We start from the raw sequence: 15,263 nt of genomic DNA on the forward strand, positions 1-15,263 counted from the left end.
GATTCTGCATATCATAAATAATCAGGTATATATCTGTATTCTTGGTGATACTGCAGATCACCAATAATCAGCTTCTCTCTGTGTGCTGACACCGATCGTTACAACTCTACTGTAAGACTTGAACAAGAAAACTTAGAAGAGACAAGCAGTAGTGAAAGTGATTCCACACAGCCAGATGTAGTTGAAACCGGAAGTCAAAGTTCATCAAATTCTGAAGAGTTGGATGTTTCCCCTGATCCAGTTAAACAGACGCCAGAATGTACTCAGATCATAGCTGATGTAATACAACATCAAGATTTTGAGTATATAAAGTTTGACCTGGCATCGGGAAAACCTACTGTTTCTGATTCACTTCGCATAGAAATAGTGGAGAAAGGGTCGATTTTTTTCAGAACAATGCTGGGCCTTTTTCGCCCCAAAATAATAGATCAATGACTTCAGCTTGGTTTACAAAACAATTAGGCAAAGGGAAAGGAGGTACAGTAAGTCGATCCTGGCTGCTTTATTCCCCTCTGGAGGCTGCAGCATTTTGTTTCTCTTGTATGCTTTTTCCATCCAAAGATGTAGTCATGTAATGATCTGCTCTGCTGTCTGCACAGGCAGACAGCAGTTTGACCATTTTTTAGGTCTGAGTGCTGCAGGTCTCTAGAAAAGAGACCTGTCTTCACTCTGTGAGTTTCAGAGCTGCTGTTCTGGTGAGGAATTTGCATCCACTTGTCATGCAAATTGCTTAGTTGCTTCCTTTGATGGCTTGCAGTATAAATACCATTTCCTCCCAGAATTCCCTGCTGGTCATGATGGTTTGTTCCTGCTAACTTGCCTGGAGTCTCAGCCCTCTGCTCATTGTAGGCTGTTATTGCTAGCTTAGAGTAGTTCCCCTTTGGGAGTGCCACTTGCATTCCTATTTAGTGCAGTCAGGCTGTGTTATATTTGTACTGCCTATTCTGACTTGCCTTGTTGCCAGCGGTTGGCGGTAGTGAATCGTTTTGTTTTGTCCTTGCTATTGCACTGTCGCCAGCGGTTGGCGGTAGTGAATCGTTTTGTCTTGTCGTTGCGATTATTCTGTCGCCAGCGGCGGCTGACAGAAAATCCCTCTGTCTGTTTGGATCGCACTCGCCCTAGCGTTAGAGGCGGTGGATCTCGCTGTATTCTCTCTTGGAGTTTAACCTCAGCTGCGGTTGCTGCTGGTTACTCCTTCTGTCTGTCTTGTTGTGCGGATCGCACTCGCTCTTGCGGAAGAGCAGTGGATCCTTTCTCACTCGTTCCTGTTGTCTGTCTATCTGTCGGTCTGGAGTAAACGCTTGCTGTTACCTGAGGTAAGGCAACCGATTAGCAAGCGTTCTGTTATTTGTTTGTTTGTGCTTCCTGTGTTCTTTTGTTAGTCAGGGTTGGCGCGTTTTGTCTCTGTTGCGCTTTTCGTGTGGAGACCGCGCCATTAACGTGTTTTGTCGCTGTTGCGCTTCTTGTGCGGCGACCGCATTTAGCGAGTGCGTTTGTTATTTTCCTTGGTGTTCTGGTTGTTATTGTTTGCTGTGCATTGTTTCCCCTCGTACAATTCCTATCTGGTGTCTGTGGCAGTGCAGAGGGTTTATTCCTCTGCACTCCACAGCTCCATCTACTGGTGGGAATTCCCCTCTACCGGTGCATTGCACCAAAGCTGCGTTCTGTTATTCAGACGCTTGTGGAGGATTTCCGCAGTGTCAGCGCACAGCTTGTGCGCTGACCTCTGAGATAATTCCCCAATCGTTACAAGTCAGTAACCGTTCTTCACAGGAAACTGAAAATGATTTTCGTATTTGGAAGAAACCAGAAAAAATCACTGCACATGAAAACTCCCAAAGGCATCGGGATTCTTTCACGACGTGGAAGGAAATGGAAAGGAGGCTGATAAGAAAAGAAGGATTCATAGATGCACAGCTTCAAAGGCAGATTGCTACAGAGAAAGAAAAATGGTGACAAGTGCTTACAAGGGTATTATGCTGCATAAAATATTTAGCTGAACAAAATTTGGCAATTAGAGGCGACAGAGAAAGTACCGTTGAAAACAGGGAGAGTTGCAAAAACCCTGGAAATTTTATAGAACTGCTGAAGCTGGTTGCAGATTTTGATCCGGTTATGAAGAGTCACCTTTCTTATGTGCAGCATCATCCTGGTTCACCAACCTATCTTTCGCCGGAAATCCAAAATGAATTTATACAGCTTCTAGCAACTACAGTTAAGGAAAAAATTGTCCACGACATACAGAGAGCCAAATACTACGGTATAATGTTTGACTCGACGCCTGATGTGGCTCACCAAGAACAAATGTCAGAAACCATTCGATACGTAGATGTAAACTTCGAAGATAAAACTGTGGTTGTGAGGGAATCTGTTTTAGGCTTCATTCAAGCACATAAAAAGGATGCAGCAAGTATTGCAAACATAATATTGCAACAACTGGAAAAGGATAAATTACCCTTTGAAGACTGTTGCTCACAGTGTTACGATAATGCAGCTGTAATGTCTGGCTACAAATCTGGAGTGCAACAAAGACTTGCTGCAATTAATTCAAAAGCTACATTTGTGAACTGTGATAACCACACACTTAAAGGGATACTGTAGGGGGGTCGGGGGAAAATGAGCTGAACTTACCCGGGGCTTCTAATGGTCCCCCGCAGACATCCTGTGTTGGCGCAGCCGCTCACCGATGCTCCGGCCCCGCCTCCAGTTCACTTCTGGAATTTCTGACTTTAAAGTCAGAAAACCACTGCGCCTGCACGCCCGTGTCCTCGCTCCCACTGATGTCACCAGGAGTGTACTGCGCAGACACAGACCATACTGGGCCTGCGCTGTGCGCTCTTGATGACATCAGCGGGATCGAGGACACGGCAACGCAGGCGCAGTGGTTTTCAGACTTTAAAGTCTGAAATTCCAGAAGTGAACCGGAGGCGGGGCCTGAGCATCGGTGAGTGGCTGCGCCAACACAGGATGTCTGCAGGGGACCGTTAGAAGCCCCGGGTAAGTTCAACTCATTTTCCCCTGACCCCCCCTACAGTATCCCTTTAATTTAGTCGGGGTTCATGCTGTTAGTCATGAGGTTGCAGGTGTGACATTTTTCTGTACTGTGCAAGCTATCTATCTTTACTTTTCACTGTCAACTCTTCGATGGGAGAGACTGAGAACTGCACTTGGTGTATCTTTGAAGTCAGAGTCAGAAACTCGATGGAGTGCCAGAGTAGAAGCTGTTAAACCAATACACCGTCAACTAGAAGACTTGCTAGAACTACTGGAAGATATTGCCGAAGATCACAATGAAAATTCAGAAACAAGAAGTGATGCAGTTCAGTTATTACATCGGATTTTAACATTTGAATTTTTGGTTCTTCTTCGATTCTGGAATACTATAATTGCCAAGATTGACCGGGTTCAGAAAAGGCTTCAGGACCACACCATGAATTTCCATAATGCTGCTCAAGATATTCAAGCTTTGCAAGTGTATTTCTTAGAAAACAGTGATGACATATGCAATATTTCTCTTGCAGAATCAAAGAAACTGTCAGTTCTTGCAATGTCCAAGTCGAGAGACGGCCAAGGAAGAAGAAGAAAATGGCTGGAGAAACAGCAGAGGATGTAGGGCTTACAGCAGAAAAAGAAATGCTGCGACTGATGAAAAGTATGATTGATAAAATACATACAGAAATGGGAGACAGATTCAACAGCTTGAAGAAACTAGACTCCAGTTTTGGCTTTCTTTTAGACATAAAAGAACTGATGTGCACAACTGATGAAACTACCTTGAAACAAAGATGCATTGATATGGGAAGCTTTTATGATACGGACTAGGATGGCTTGGAGATGTTCAGTGAAATACTTCACTGCCAAATGTTACTGAACACAAGGGCTGATGTTAAGCTTTTGACACCAGAGGACCTCCTTCGATTCATTGTGCAGTATGAAGATGATGTTTTTCCAAATCTGAGAGTTGGCATTTATATCTTACTGACAGTTGCAACATCCATTGCCAGTTGTGAAAGATCTTTCAGTAAGTTAAAACTTATTGTAACGATCGGTTTCAGCACACAGAGAACTCTGATCATTGGTGATCTGCAGTATCACCAATAATACAGATGCTATACCTGATTATATGGTGATCTGCAGAATCACCAATAATACTAGTATAGCCTGACACGTGACAACCAGTGGAGGATCGTGTTTGGGTGTAACAGTAATTCAGATGAGAGGCCTACCCGAGGAGCGGGTGACTCAGCCTGCAGCTGATGCTCACCTAATAGCGGGGTGAGTCAGACAGTACTGCAGGCAAGAGGGCTAATGTGTATAATACAATAATGCTGGATAACTAATCACCTGTGGAGCAAGTGATTCAGAGTGTACTGCAGAGTGTTTTGGTGCACAGTATAAGGAGAGAACCACAGTAGTGCTAAACTCAGGCTCCTCTGGGGAACCGATGGAGCTGACTGTTTTGCAGCCTAGGAGTAGTGTGACGGTGTAGTGCCACAACTCAGATGTCTGATTATTGGTAATCTGCGGAATCACCAACAATGCAGACGCTATACCCGATTATGTGTGATCCGCAGAATCACCAATAATACCAGTATAGCAAGACCAAGAGCAGAGTGTGTAGTGTTTGGTGCAACCGTAAGTTTGATGGTTTTACAGGACCTCACCAGAGGAGTTGGTAAGGAACAATCTGGATACAAACAAGGCAGACTAGACAAAAGGCTCCCCAGTGGGGCTGGGAAGGATAGAGACAGAGAATACGGAGGTAGTATAGCTGGTCTCTGCCAGGGAAGCCGGCGAGAGACAAGAACCAATCAGACAGATACTAATAGACATTCACCAGATAGCAGGCTAGTCCTATTAGAGGAGCTGGCAAGGCGCTAGCTTAACTGGCAGCCAGAAGCTAACCCAGGCCTCCGGGGCTCTCCGAGAACATACTAGCAGATATGTTAACAGTATAGTTTGGCAAGACCTCGCCAGAGATGCTGGTGAGGTACTAAAGATACACAGGCCGTCCGTATAAAAAAGTAAAAACCCCAGCAAGCTGGGGAAACTGAAACTGAGATTGAATCTCCCGAGGAGCGGGTGATTCAGACTGCACCGCAGCCTAGGAACAGGAGATACAAATAGTACTGCACTAGCAGGTGATTCAGACTGTACTGCAGCCTAAGCGTAGAAAACGCAAACAGTACTGCACTAAAGAACAACTTCACCAGCGGAGCTGGTGAAGCTAGCACCTCACCAGTGGCGAGGGCCCACTGGTGAGTAGAATAGTCTGACAGGCAAGGTTCGGCAACAGAGAGGTAAGTATCGGTACAGAATCATGAGACAAGAGAGCAATCGGTAATCAGGCAGAGGTTCAGCAACTAGCAAGGCAGATAGGCGAAAGTACAGGATCAGAAAGCATGAACAGGGTCAGAGTATTAGCTAAGAGTCATACACAGAAGATCAATACAATAAGCAATATCCTAGCCTAGGTGTGAAGTCCTTGACATCAACACCCGGGAACTAGTCTAACAAATAAACAGTAGCAATATCCTAGACTAAGTGTGAAATCCTTAGCATCAACACCTGGGAACTAGTCTAACAAATAAACAGTAGCAATGTAGCAATATCCTAGACTAGGTGTGAAATCCTTAGCATCAACACCTGGGAACTAGTCTAACAAATAAACAGTAGCAATGTAGCAATATCCTAGACTAGGTGTGAAATCCTTAGCATCAACACCTGGGAACTAGTCTAACAAATAAACAGTAGCAATGTAGCAATATCCTAGACTAGGTGTGAAATCCTTAGCATCAACACCTGGGAACTAGTCTAACAAATAAACAGTAGCAATGTAGCAATATCCTAGACTAGGTGTGAAATCCTTAGCATCAACACCTGGGAACTAGTCTAAGGTCTGAGCGCTAACACGCAAGTATTCACCACAACAGACAAGGACAGAGTAACAACTCCAGGTTTAAATACTGAAGGCAGATTCAAGCAGCCCTGCCCGAGGGGCTGAACCAACCTGCAAAGTAGATTGACAGGTAGAAGTCAGCTGACCACAATGTCAGCTGATCTGTCTCCTATGCCCATAAAGGTCCTTTTGCTCCATGCGCAGGCGTGTGGACCTAAGCTGCTGTGCAACAGAAACCCTGTCCCACCTGAGTCGGGAAGCGACACCCGGGATGGCGTGGCCACAGAGGTGACATCAGGTGTGAAAGCAGCTGCGCTGCTTTCCACCACAGAGGTAACATCTTTGATCGTTACACTTATCATGTACTACCTGAGATCATCCATGGGGCAGGAAAGATTGTCAGCCTTGGCTTTGTTGAGTGTGGAGCGGGAGGTTACCGACAGCATCAATTTTGAGGAAATAATTGATAAATTTGCAGCAGCGAAGGCAAGGAAAATTGCTCTTTAATGAAAAGCTTACATTCTAAATATTCATTCTACCTACAGTCTTGGAGGTTCAACCATCCCCAAGGTCAGAATGGTGTTAAGTCTGTATGTAGCCTTGCCTAGTGTCCTCTCTCTTGACCCTCCAGTGAGGATAGTGGACTGCACAGGGAATGCATCCGTGGATATCTCTGCTGTCTGAGGATCTATGAAGAAACTATTTTTCTAAACTCACCATTTCAAGCTACATTGAGCTGGTTGCTTTTTTTTCTTTTACAGCTTGGGCATGAACAGTTTGTTTGCTCCTGGCAGTGCAATAGTGGTCCTTTAAACCAGCCACATTCATGACAGCGGTTCTTTAATATTTTCAAATGGTTTACATCCACTTCACTCTTGTTTATACTTCTGAACATTTGTGGGGCAGCTGATTTTTCTTTGGCTTACATCTGCTTCACTTTTTTTTTCTTGTAATATTTCTGAATGTTTGTGGTGAAGTTGATTCTTTTGTTATTATTCTATGTGATTTATATTACCCTGTGATGCTAGGTTCACAGTAGGACGTTGCGGGTTCTGCATTATATATTGTAAAGCACTGCTGCAGTGTGTTACCTCTTAACGCAGACTTTACAGATACAGGGAAGCATACATTTTTCATTGCCTGTGTGCTCCACTGTATCTATTCTAGAAGATGGTAACACAGCGTTAAGCTGCGTTACCACCTTGTTTTTTTTTTGTTACATTGTATTGCTGCGTTTCTAGTTCAAAGTCTCATCACTACTCACGTCCCACTTTGAACCTAGCCTCAATTGCTGTGATTTTTGACTATTGGGTTTTGCACATTACTGTTGGGTTACACATTTCACTATTGGGTATTGCACAGCAACATCAACTGCTGAGACCTAGTGTGGTACACATGATGCAATTTCATGTTGGGTAAAATCGATAAGTAACAGTGTTCTCCCCAGGCTCTTTTTTAGCAGGGTGTTCCACCCGGCTAATTTTGGTGGGCGCCCGGCTGTCATGGGTTCTCCTTCTCATCCTCCTCCTATGATGTAAGCAGTGTTGCACCGGATCTGCATTCCCCCGTTGATCCCCAATGGAGTATATAGGTATGATTATTAATGTGAAAGTAAAGGTGCAATGTGATGGATGCCCAGCCCTTTTAATACACGGACATTTGGGCAATCTTGGGGTTGATAATGGCTAACTCTCAGGCATAATAATGCATAGATGTGTAAAGGTTTACATATGCTAAATTTATTTAAATGCATGAGATTTTGATTCTCTGTCAAAACAACATAGAATGCTGCTAGAGTTGCTTACTGTTTTATAAAATGTTTATGCTCCCATTCAGGATGCTATAAATTGCACTGTTTGGTTTTATGCAATTATAATCTTGTCTTTTACAATGGCATGGTTTCTAAAAAATGTTCAAAAAACATTGAAACCAATAGAGTTCTTTTCTGCCCTTCTTTTGCTTTTTTCTATTTGGTTTACTGTTATTGCTTATCAGTACATTATGTTTAATGGAGAAGTATTTTCATCCAACAGCGTGCTTGGCAGGTCTGCTTACACTACTGCTAAATTTGGCTCCACCCATAACCACACCCACATTTATTATGTGACCACTCTCTTTTTTGGCACCGTGCAGCCTTCACCTTAGGGGGCACATTAATAATCTTTGTCCCCGAGCGCTGAAAGCCCTAGCTACGCCTCTGGGGTCAGCCACTGATTCACCTGTTGGTTCAGAGCAGCCAGGAGAGCTGCTCCAGTGTGACTCTCCGCTTTGAGGCAAGACATGTCTAAGATGGCGTGACACCGTCGTACCTGGCATGCAGCATAGGCCCTGGGGAGCTGGGGTTGTTACAGCATCTAGCAAAACAAACAACACTCGGCACAGAGTGTTCCCGAGTGTTGTTTGTTTTGCTAGATGCTGTAACTCCTTTTTCTATTGCCTGAGGAAGCGGGCGCTGACCCGTGAAACGCGTTGCTTTGTTTTATCTGGAGTTCATTAATAAATAGACTGAATGTACAGTCGTGTTGTGTCTGCTTGGAGGAGGTAAGTCCACCACTGCCTCCTCTAATTACCAAATGTTTGGCTTTTGAGCTCGTCTAAAACCCCTTTTATCCTTTTGGCACCTCTGTTCTCTCCTATATAATGTGTTAAATAGTCAACCACGTCCTGACAATCTTGGGAGTTGATAGGACGTGCCTTCTTCTGAGCACTATACTATGGGCCAGGGCCACACAAAATCATGTCAGCACGACCTTGAACAGACCTGCCGGGTGGCCCGCCTTTGGGTCTGCCCCTGCCTCTGCCTCTACCTGTTTTGCCCATATCGGGGGGGATGAAGTGAAAGGTATGCACTGACTTGACTAATACAATGTGCAGTCACACAGGTGCAGTGAAAGCTAGCAGTGACTGGTATTACAATGTGCAGCTGTCACACAGGTGCAGTTAACAGGTATGCACGGACTGGTATACTAAACAGCGTGCGGACACACAGGGGCAGTGAACAGGTAGCAATGACTGGTATTACAATACAATGTGCAGCTGTCACACAGGTGCAGTGAACAGGTATGCAGGGACTGGTATTACAATACAATGTGCAGCTGTCACACAGGTGCAGTTAACATTTATGCACGGATTGGTATACTAAACAGCATGTGGTCACACAGGAGCAGTGAACTGGTAGCAGTGACTGGTATTACAACACTATGTGCAGCTGTCCCACAGGTGCAGTTAACAGGTATGCACGGACTGGTATACTAAACACCGTGCGGTCACACAGGTGCAGTGAACAGGTATGCAGGGATTGGTATTACAAATGTGCACCTGTCACACACAGGTACCGTGAACAGGTGCAATGACTGATGGTATATTACACTGCGTGTGCTCACGTAGGTAGGTAGGTAGGTGCACTGAACAGTGAACAGGTGCAGTGATTGGAATTACAAATGTGCACCTGTCACACACAGGTACCGTGAACAGTTGCAATGACTGGTGGTATATTACACTGCTTGCGCTCACGTAGGTAGGTAGGTGCAATGAATAGTGAACAGGTGCAGTGATTGGAATTACAAATGTGCACCTGTCACACACAGGTACCGTGAACAGGTGCAATGACTGGTGGTATATTACACTGCTTGCGCTCACGTAGGTGCACTGAACAGGTTACAGGTATGCACTGTAGTGATTGGAATTACAAATGTGCACCTGTCACACACACACACAGGTACCGTGAAAAGATGCAATGACTGGTGGTATTAACAATGTGTGCGCTCACATAGGTAGGTAGGTAGGTGCACTGAACAGTGAACTGGTACAGTGATTGGGATTACAAATGTGCAGTTGCCTGTCTCACACACACACACACACACACACACAGGTATCCTGAACAGGTGCAATGACTGGTGGTATTAACAATGCGTGCGCTCACGTAGGTATAGGCAGGTAGGTGCACTGAACAGTGAACAGGTGCAGTGATTGGGATCACAAATGTGCAGCTGCCTGTCACACACACACACACACACACACACACGTACACACACACACACACACACACACACACACACACACACACACACACACACACACACACACACACACACACACACACACACATACACAGATACCCTGAACAGGTGCAATGACTGGTGGTATTAACAATGCGTGCGCTCACGTAGGTATAGGTAGGTAGGTAGGTGCACTGAACAGTGAACAGGTGCAGTGATTGGGATTACAAATGTGCAGCTGCCTGTCACACACAAAGGTAGTCACTGAATGTGCTGGGCACAGTAGGAATTACCAAGGCTGTCTATGCAACACAAGTGTCTGTGGGACACACACACAAAAAAAATAGATTACAAAAACAAGATTAGCTCTCAAAAGAGCTGTTGAGGGGTGTTTTTTTAGCAATAAGAATCAGCAAGGAGCAAGCTAACACACCTACAAGAGCCTAAGTAAGCTTTCCCTATAGCTCTCTCTGTAGCAGCAGCAGCTCTCCCTTCTCTAATTACTGCAGGCACACCAGTGAGTCCAATGCCTGACGCTGTCTGCCTTTTATAAGGGGGTGGGGCTCCAGGAGGGAATGTAGCCTGACTGGCTACAATGTGCCTTCTGACTGTGATGTAGAGGGTCAAAGTTGACCCTAATGATGCACTATGGAGGCGAATCGAACTTCCGGAAAAGTTTGCGGTTCTCCGCGATCGCGAACCCCGGAAGTTCGCCAGTTCCCGTTCGCCGGTGAACAGTTCGGGCCATCTCTAACTAGAAGTCTGTTGTGAACAGATATTTAGCTTGCTAACATGATTATAGATGTGCATTCAAAATATTCAGAAACACAGAGATATTTACTGAAACACTGCAGTCTACTTTGTGTTTCATGTGGCAATTACATAAGCAGAGTCTTGAGAATTTTCAGGTGTGCTGTACACCAAAATGTGTAACTCTTCGTCCTATTGGACTCATCAGGAGCATGCATGAGTCCAATAGGACGAAACTAGTAGGGCGTGGCTGCAGATGCAGAAGTGAGCCTGCGTGGTGTGCGGGGAGCCCGAGGAACGGATCCCAAACGCGAGCACGGAGAGCCAGCCAGGTGGCCAACATGAAGGGGTAGAGCCCTTAAAAACTCTATGCTCTACAAAACCTACAGGAATGTGAGTGTGCATTTTTAATACTATTAACATTTTCATACAGTTTACGCTATGGGAAGGACCATGTGTTTTATTTGAGGTGATTGCTGTGGACACATTGTCGGGCAAAGTACAATTAAGAGGAGCCAGTATAGGCAGGGGATTGCCTGAAAATATCCCAGGGGCGCATGAGACCCATCTAGCCGAGGGTCATCTTCTAAGGGTGAATGTCCACTTCTGAAGGTGAGGTGGTGGTGGTCATACCAAAAGTCTCTGGAAAGCAAGTCTGGCACGGAAGTGGATATATAGGACTTCGTATATATAGATTCTAAAACTGTGGGCACAGCAGGAGCGCTTTTTCCTTTATATAATTTTAGTATTTTATGAATTCTTTTAAGCGTATATATATATATATATATATATATATATATATATATATTTATATATATATATATATATATATATATATATATATATATATATATATATATATATATATATATATATATATATATATATGCAAGAACTCTCTAATTTGTCAGTGCAGTGTTTTGAATTTGAATATGTATTGCACTGTCCACGTTTTGATTTTAGTGAGTTTTCTACAGTAAAAAAAGAGAGAATCCCGCTTAGCATTTCTCATTTTAACTGTGGCTATTTTGAAACCAATCCTGATGTAATTTCCTCCCTTACTCTCCTCCAGGGGCGGCGCCAGGGGGGTGCAAGGGGGTGCTCGAGCACCCCCTAGAATTGTCCAAGCACCCCCAAAGCACCCCCTGGAGTGAACTGACTTCAGGCGTCTAAAAGACGCCAAGTCAGTTCACACAGCGGCAGCACGGAGCAGCAGGCAGGGCTACGGTAAGATGGCCGCCCGGAGCCCTGTTCTGCAGACTTCGAGTCTGCAGTGCATGGCTTCGGGCGGCCATTTTCCCGTAGCCCTGCTCTCTGCATGCAGGCAGGAAGTCTCGTCGTGACGTCGGGAAGGAAGAGGATCGTGGGCGCGCGGGCGCTGCGCGCCACAATGAGGTCGGGACTCGGGACAGGAGGTCGGGAAAGAAGGTCTTCTGGCTGTAGGTGAGTAAATGGGTTTTTCTTTTCTTTTTCAGGTGATGCTGATTGTGCATATTGGGGTCATATCTGCTACGGATTGTGCATATTGGGGTCATATCTGCTACCGATTGTGCATATTGGGGTCATATCTGCTACCGATTGTGCATATTGGGGTCATATCTGCTACCGATTGTGCATATTGGGGTCATATCTGCTACCGATTGTGCATATTGGGGCCATATCTGCTACCGATTGTGCATATTGGGGCCATATCTGATAACGATTGTGCATATTGGGACCATATCTGATAACGATTGTGCATATTGGGACCATATCTGCCACCGATTGTGCATATTGGGACCATATCTGCTACCGATTGTGCATATTGGGACCATATCTGCTACCGATTGTGCATATTGGGACCATATCTGCTACCGATTGTGCATATTGGGACCATATCTGCTACCGATTGTGCATATTGGGACCATATCTGCTACCGATTGTGCATATTGGGACCATATCTGCTACCGATTGTGCATATTGGGACCATATCTGCTACCGATTGTGCATATTGGGACCATATCTGCTACCGATTGTGCATATTGGGACCATATCTGCTACCGATTGTGCATATTGGGACCATATCTGCTACCGATTGTGCATATTGGGACCATATCTGCTACCGATTGTGCATATTGGGACCATATCTGCTACCGATTGTGCATATTGGGGCCATATCTGCTACCGATTGTGCATATTGGGGCCATATCTGCTACCGATTGTGCATATTGGGGCCATATCTGCTACCGATTGTGCATATTGGGGTCATATCTGCTACCGATTGTGCATATTGGGGCCATATCTGCTACCGATTGTGCATATTGGGGCCATATCTGCTACCGATTGTGCATATTGGGGTCATATCTGCTACCGATTGTGCATATTGGGGTCATATCTGCTACCGATTGTGCATATTGGGGTCATATCTGCTACCGATTGTGCATATTGGAGCCATATCTGATAACGATTGTGCATATTGGGGTCATTGGACGTGTTTTTTGTTAAAATCTGCTCACATTACGTGTATTTTCTTGAGAAAACCTGCACAATTATGTGAATTTTCTGGGAAAAGGGTCACCAAAACTTGGGCCCTCTGTCTTTGCGTTGCACTTTTAAAGGGAACCCGAGGTGAGAATAATATTGAGGCTGCCATATTTATCTCCCTTTAAGCAATACCAGTTGCCTGGCTGCCGTGCTGGTCCTCTGCCTCTTATTCTTTCAACCATAGACCCTGAACAAGCATGCAGCAGGTCAGGGGTTTCTGACAATATTGTCAGAACTGACAAGATTAGCTGCATGGCTTGTTTCTGGTGTAATTCAGTTCACTACTACAGCCAAATAGATCAGCAGGGCTGCCAGGCAACTAGTATTGTTTAAAAGGAAATAAATATGGCAGCCACCATATCACTCTCACCCTGGGTTCACTTTAAATTACAGTTAGCCCCGCCCTCATCCGGTCATGACCACGCCCATTTTTTCGCCGCGGCGCAGGTTGTAGCCACACCCATTTTTTGCCCGTCAGCTCCCCCGGAAATTGGTCCAGCACCTGCATAGCACCCCCTAAAAAAATTTCCTGGAGCCGCCACTGCTCTCCTCTGCCTGATTGTGTATGCATTGCCCACCCTTCACTATAGAAAATACATTGTCTCAGCATGAGAAATATTGGCCAATCAGAAAGGAACTGAGGTGTGGGAGGGGAAAACAGGAGTGAAAGCGGCTTTAGCCAATCAGGCTGCATTAGTTGAGTCTGAGGTGAAATAAAGAAGCAAAAAAGGACAACCCAGCATGCCCTGCAACTTCCTTTTTGTGTATCAAATCTAGTATGTACCAAATAGTCAGGTAAACTGGGGAATGATCATTTATCAACAAGAAAAGTAATAGTGATTTTAACTTTTGGATTGCCTGGTTAGCATCCTTATTACTTGTTTACCAGATAAAAATAAAGAATTGATTCTTGATTTTATGGCCGACAGTTACACTTTAACACCTACCCCAATCCTCACTTTTCCTATAACTCTTAAGGTAGCCATATATCAAGCGACTTGGTGGCCGATCAACCATCCGATTCAATCATTATAATCGGATGAAAATCGGTGCCTCCAACTGCATGCCCAACTGACAATGCGACCAATGCTAAATCAGGTGTGCGGCGGTAAAGGCAATCGTTATCGGGAGGAGCGATGAACCCCCCAGCACTGTTCCCACAATGTGTGTGTGTGTGATGTATAAATGTGCCGTAATGTACATTTATACATTGATGAAACACGATGAAAAGTCCTCGCATAGCATAATTCCGTTATGTAAAAGCAGATCTTATTATAAAAATACACTCACAAATAAGTTGGTGTTCACAGCACACAGAGTATTTTACGGGCTCTCCCCTGTGCCTCCCGGAAAGGCTCGTTGGTTCACCACATCTCTGACGCTTCAATCCTAGAACGCCGCAGCGTGCACTCAGTACTTCCTGACCATCCGTTGACTCCTCCCGACGCATTTCGTCACTCCACGTGACTCATCAGGGTCGTGGTTAGCCATCAGAGGTCAGGTCTATTTCACCATGGTTTGAGGACTACCTTTCCCAATCTCAAATCCTATTGGAACGTTTTGTTGACAAAGGATATGATTAATCAGATATCCAAAAGAGAAATCATGGAGGTTGGGAGAATTAACAAGGAAGAACTCCTAAAACATGGAGTAACTAAACAGAGAAAATAATAGATGGAAAATATCCTATTTATTACTGACTTTTCAATGCAATTTAGATTTTTAAGAAATTCTTACCAATCCTCAAGGAAGATACAACACTACAAAGAATTTTGCCTGAACAACCAAAATGTGTATATAGGAGAGCAAAAAATCTAAAAAGTTATCTTGTCCCCAGCTGTGTCAACCCACCAAAGGAGGTATGTAAGGAATGTACATGTCGCCGCCGGCCCTGCCACTGACTCACATAAGGCTGCCGGCCCTGCTGCTGGCTCACACGCTGCACAGGCCGGCAGGCGGAGGACGCATTCTCAGTGTGCGTTCCGCCGATATAAACAGTAGCCACGTGCCTGCCTGCATGTCAGCTGACCAGCTGACACACTGAGCTTCTATTGATTGATTTTAGTTATGTTTGTTTCCGATTGGTTAGTCTT

At 44.8% G+C, this 15,263-nt stretch overlaps 1 long non-coding RNA gene across 1 annotated transcript in view; it reads left to right on the top strand.

The window, feature by feature from the left end:
• The window catches only part of LOC137553048 (uncharacterized), a 133,958-nt gene that overhangs the window by 68,602 nt on the left and 50,093 nt on the right, over positions 1–15,263 (top strand). The gene's annotated exons all lie outside the window — the stretch shown is intronic.

The sequence above is a fragment of the Hyperolius riggenbachi genome, chromosome 1 (assembly GCF_040937935.1).
Source record: "Hyperolius riggenbachi isolate aHypRig1 chromosome 1, aHypRig1.pri, whole genome shotgun sequence".
Classification (NCBI taxonomy): domain Eukaryota; kingdom Metazoa; phylum Chordata; class Amphibia; order Anura; family Hyperoliidae; genus Hyperolius; species Hyperolius riggenbachi.